The sequence below is a fragment of the Trichosurus vulpecula genome, chromosome 7, assembly GCF_011100635.1.
Source record: "Trichosurus vulpecula isolate mTriVul1 chromosome 7, mTriVul1.pri, whole genome shotgun sequence".
Taxonomy (NCBI): domain Eukaryota; kingdom Metazoa; phylum Chordata; class Mammalia; order Diprotodontia; family Phalangeridae; genus Trichosurus; species Trichosurus vulpecula.
The window spans coordinates 148,168,507-148,174,302 of record NC_050579.1 but is presented as its reverse complement, the minus strand read 5'-3'; the positions used below and the strand labels follow the sequence as shown (position 1 = coordinate 148,174,302).

Genomic DNA, 5,796 nt, shown 5'->3' with positions numbered 1-5,796 from the left:
ACTAGGAATTTTATGAGAAGAATATGAGTTTCATAATCAAAAGGAGTTGATTATAGTACCCTCGCTAATCTATTTGCTTTCAGAATATCACAACATATGCAGCTAACATGTACCTGGTAAAGAGTGTTTGCAGATTACATTATCTAGCATTAATAAAACTAACCTTTGAAAAACCGAACAGATGGATTAAAAAGAAACTGCAAACTGAAAATAATGCAAATAATGAAAGCCCAACTAAGCACATAAATGGCAGAGTTGACACTGCCTTAATCCTAATATGAGCCACTAATTAGCTATGAAATGAAGTAATAAACATTGACATATGGACAGTTTTTGTTTTACATAACTTGCATTATGCAAATTCAACTCCCTTGCAGAGCTGAGATACCGAAGATGCTAGACAATGGTACAGTCTCATGCCAGGGGTCCTCCATTCCAGGCAATGAAGTGCAGGGGCAGGGCCATGTAGAACCCTGAGAGGGCAGAGGGAGGTTCACTTCCACTAAGCGAGAACTGGCAATAATCAGATATGACAACAAGTGAAACAAGAAATTATAAATTTTTATAAATAATTATCGAGATTATTTGAAGTGTGCATTCATACTCATTAGTGTTAATAATGAATTTAATTATATATTGTACCTTTAGTTTTAATTAATCATAATGTGAAGGCATCATGATTAGTCAGATATTGAAAACTATGCTTTTGTTGCTGGAAATTATGTAAGTCACCTATAAAGACTCATACCTGCATATTTAAAAATAATTTGGAAAAAATTTTCTAATCTGTTTAAACATCTTCCAGATAAACAATTTTAGTAAGTTTTGAACGCAGCTGTTAGAAGTATGAAAATAGGATACATTCCAATTAGTTCACAAGAACAACAGATTGATATTATAGATATAAATTTACTAGCTAGATTTCAACAACAGCAACAAACTTTAAATAAATAAATAGTAGATCGGATTAGAAAATTAGTACCATTAGTACCATGATTTGTTTAACAGTGATGGAGTGCCGAGCAGGGCTTTTCATCCATTCCCCTTTGTCCCCCTCACCCTCAAGTCAAGTGAACAAGTATTTATTAAGAACTTACTATGTACCAGGCACTGTGCTAAGTATTGGAGATACAGAAAAAGGCAAAAAAGTCCCTGTTCCCAGTAAGTTTATATTAGTGTCTACTCAGCATGGCAGCAGCCCTTCTTACTCCATAGCAGTTAGCTGTGACTCCCCCCCACCAACCTCAATTTCCAGAAACCATGTTGAAGGGATCCACAGTTGGCATTCATCTTGGTACACTTATTCCTATGTGGGAGGAATGGTGATCTTATTTATCATAGTGATGGTATGGGAAAGTGGTGATCATTGCTAACGACCAAAGAAGCGGGACCACCCAAGCTATGTCATCTTTTTCAACATAGAATCGGCAATGCTGCGAAGAATTGAGCTGCAACACAGTTTTTGATGCCAAATGTCTGACTGGTTACAGATTTGATAATGTGATTGTGCAGTCAGATACAAAGCATTGACACTTCATGGTGTTGAATGACTCAGGCAGGCCTAATGTCCAAGTGGAATACCAAGAAGAAACCAAAAGTTTCCATCCAGAAGAAGTATCTTTTATGGTCTTGACCAAGATGAAAGAAATTGTCAAAGCTTACCTTGGGAACACTGCCCTAAATGCTGTCATCACAGTACCAGCATTCTTCAACGGTTCCCAATGTTAGGCCACCAAAGATGCTGGAATCATTGCTGGTCTCCATGCACTCAGAATCATCAATGAACCAATTGCTGTTGCTGTTGTTTATGGCTTGGACAAAAAGGGCTGGTCTCTAGAGAAACATGTTGATCTTTTACTTTGGAGGTGGCCTCCATTCTTAGTCAAGTCAAGTCCACAGCTGGGGATACATACCTGGGTGGGGAAGACTTTGACAACCTCATGGTCAACCATTTCATTTCTGAGTTCAAGTGAAAGCATAAGAAGGACATTAGTGAGAACAAGAGGACTATCCACCATCTGTGTTCCATTTAGGAACATGAAAAGCACACCTTCTCTTTGAGTACCCAGGCCAGTGTTGAGATTGACTTCCTCAATGAAGGTGTCAGCTTCCATACCTTTATCACCCATACTTGTTTTGAAGAGCTGATTGCTGACCTCTTCCATGGCACACTGGACCCCGTAGGCTGTAAGGGATGCCAGGCTAGATAAATCACTGATTCATTACATCATCTTGGTAGGTGGTTCTACTCAGATCCCCCAGATCCAGAATCTTCTGTAAGACTTCTTCAATGGCAAGGAGGTCAACCAGAGTATCAGTCCTGGTGAGGCTGTTGCCTGTGGAGCAGCTGTACAGGCTCTGCCACCTTGTCTGAAGATAAATCTGAGAATGTGCAGGACTTGCTGCTGTTGGAAATCACTCCTCTTTCTCTTGGTATTGAAACTGCTGGTGGCATTATGACAAACACAATACCACCATCCCCAACAAGCAGATGCAGACCTTTACCATCTACACAGACAACCAACCTGGTGTGCTTATTCAGGTTTATGAAGGTGAAAGATTAATAACAAAGGATAATAACCTGCTTGGCAAGTTTGAGCTTGGAAGAATCTCCCCGGCCCCCAGGGGAGTTCATCAGATTGAAGTAACATTTGACATCAATGCAAATGGAAACTTCAATGTTCCTGCTATGGATAAGAGCACCGGCAAATGGAATAATATCCCCATGATAAAGGTTGTCTGACCAAAAAGACATTGAGTATGATCCAGAAGACTGAGAAATACAAAACTGAAGATGAGAAGCAGAGAAAGAAGGTGTTTTCCAAAAATTCTCTTAAATCTTATGCTTTCAACATGAAGATTACTGTAGAAGATGAGAAAATCCAAAGCAAAACTGGTAATGAAGACAAACAAAAGATCCTTGACAAATATAATGAAATAATCAACTGGTTGGATAAGAACCAGACTGCTGAGAAGAAAGAATGTGAGCATCATCAGAAAGAATTGGAGAAGGTCTGCAACCCCGTTATTATTACTAAGCTATATCAGAATGCAGAGGCCATGCCAGTAGGCATGTCTGGTGGATTCATGAGGGTGAAGCAGCTCCATCTGGAGGTACTTTTTCTGGATCCACCATTGAAGAGGTCAACTAAATCATCAGAAGAAAGAACATTTCACACAGCTCTCCAAAAATTGAAGGACTCAAATTTATAGCCAAGGCAGTGGCAGTTTAAAAGCAATATTTAAGCTACTGTTTAAATGTGGGCATTCTGAATACTTAAACCTGTGTAGAGAGAGAAAGAAGTGAACACTGCTCTTTAACAGTACTATGAACAAGAAGAATTACAATTTTCATCCTGGAGAATAAAATCCATTTAAAATTGGCACCATAACCCCCCCCAAAGTGTATAATATAATGGAGGAGACAACAGGCAAACAACCGTGTGCAAACAAGATAAATACAGAATAAATTATAGATAATTAGAAGAAAGAAGGTATTAGAATTAAGAGGGATTGGAAAAGGCTTTTGCAGGAGATGATATTTTATCTGGGACTTGAAGGAAGCCAGGAAGACCAGGAGATGGAGATGAAAAGAGAGAACGCCTGGCATGGGGGACAACCAGTGAAAATGCCTGGAGTCAGGAGATGGAATAAGGTGTGTGAGGAACAGAAAAGAAGTAATTATCACTCTACGTGGTGGTGGGGAGGGAAACAATCTGTAGGATGACTAGAAAGATGAGAAGAGGATAGGTTATGAAGAGCTTTGAAGGCCAGAGGATTTTATATTTGATCCTGGAGGTAATAGGGTACCCCTGGAGTTTATTGAAGAGGGAGGGATGACATGATCAGGTCTGCAATCTGGAAGGATCAATTTGACAACTGAATGAAGAATGGACCTGAGTGAGGAAAAACTTGAGACAGGGAGACCAGTCAGAAATCTATTGCAATAGTGCAGGCATGAGGTAATGAGAACCTATATTAGGGTAGGGACAGTGTCAGGGAAGAGAAGGTGGTAATATACCAGAGATATTTCAAAGGTAAAAAATGACAAGACTTGGCAAGAGATTGGATAAGGGACAGGGTGATGTGAGTGAGGATCTGAGGGTGATAGCTAGGTTGTCAGCCTGGGTGACTGTGAGGATAGTGATACCCTCAACCTTAATAGGGAAGTTTGGAAGAGGAGAGTGCTTGGGGGGAAAGATAATGAGTTCCATTTCGGACATGTGTTTAAGATGTCTATAGGACATCAGTTTGAGATATCTAATAGGCAATTGGCATGTGAAAGAGGTTAGGGCTGGGTAAGTAGATCCGAGAGATTATAATTGAATCATGGGAGTTTTTGAGACAACCAGGAAAAATAGTATAGACAAAGGAGAAGAAAAGAGGGAAAGCCTCGGGAAAATCCAGTTAATGGAAGTGACCAGGATGACGATCCAGCAAAGGAAACTGAGAAGGAGCATTCAGGCAAGTAGGAAAAGAACCAGGAGAGGGCAGGTTCATGAAAACCTAGAGGGAGAGGCTGAGCAACAGTATATGAGGCTGCTGGTGTCAATAAGGATGAACACTAAGAAAAGGCAATTAGAGCTGGCAAATTAGTCATTGGCAGCTTTGGAGAAAATAATTTCAGATGTATAATGAAGTTTGAAGTCAGACCACTGATAATTAAGAGGAGAGTAAGAGGAAAGGAAGTAGAGGCATCGATCTTAAATGGCCTTCTCAAGGAGTTGTGGGAGTTCTCTCATAGAAGGGAGGAGGTATATAGGATGATAGCTAGTGTGGATGGATGGATCAAGTGAGGAGTTTTTGAGAAAGAGGTTAGAGTATGTAGGCACTAAGTAAGCGGTCAGTAGAAAGGGAGAAATTGAAGTTACAGGGGAGTGGAAATGATAGGCGAGGAAATCTGCTGGAGATGAACTGGAATGGGATCACTTGAACTTTTATTTTCCTCTCTTCCCTCTCCCCCTTGCCTCAACACAATGCTTTCTGCATATAATAGTTACTAAGTGAGTGTTAAATGAATGAGGAATGGCAAAGCATGAAATACGTTACTGAAGTTTCAATTGTCAGACTAGGAAACTGTCCCCTAATCCCCACCCAGAAACCCAGGGACTTTGAGAGTTAATCTCTGCAGAGATCGGGATGCAATTAAGTAGCCAAAATTTATTTAAGTCGTTAACTTTTCCACATCCTCCTTCCCGTCTTCCATCTAAAACCAAGCCGCTGTGCAGTCAGTGATTGGAAGTCAGTAATTTTGGGATCTGCTCATAGTTCAGCCTAAACAGGATGATGACATCACAGTTTAAACTAGTTACCTCCTCTCTACACTCGAGCCTTTACAAGTGCAAATAAATCCTCCAGCAACTTACATCCATCTCCCCAGCACAGCACTCCCCAGCACAGGATGTACCAGTAATGTCCACCAAAGGACAGAATCCAGTCATCTTTCTTCTGGGAGGGACCTATCCGTTATTTAAGATACACATTTGGTTGGTTTGATGAGAAGGGCAGGACCACGTTCAAACCACTATTGCAGTTCCCCAGGCTCCTCCCCCCCCCCCCCCCCCCCCCCCGCCCCGCCAACCCTCCATCCCTTTACCAATCTAAGCAAAGTTGTGCCGCGTTTCCCTTAGAGACGCCCCGCCCTTCCTCCTAGGCGGTTGCTATGGAAACGGATCCCAAAGCCACCTGAGTCCCTGGAGCAGGTCTGCCGGTGCCCCTTGTCCTCGAGCCCAACACGCACCCCTTCATACAAAGCCAGTACCCACAAGTCCACAACTATTATCTCTCGCAAAAGCC

The 5,796-nt window shown here is 41.4% G+C and overlaps 1 pseudogene; it reads left to right on the top strand.

The window, feature by feature from the left end:
- Positions 1-1,347: 1,347 nt before the first annotated feature.
- LOC118857678 lies at positions 1,348-3,152 on the top strand (annotated as a pseudogene).
- The last annotated feature ends 2,644 nt before the right edge of the window (positions 3,153-5,796 follow it).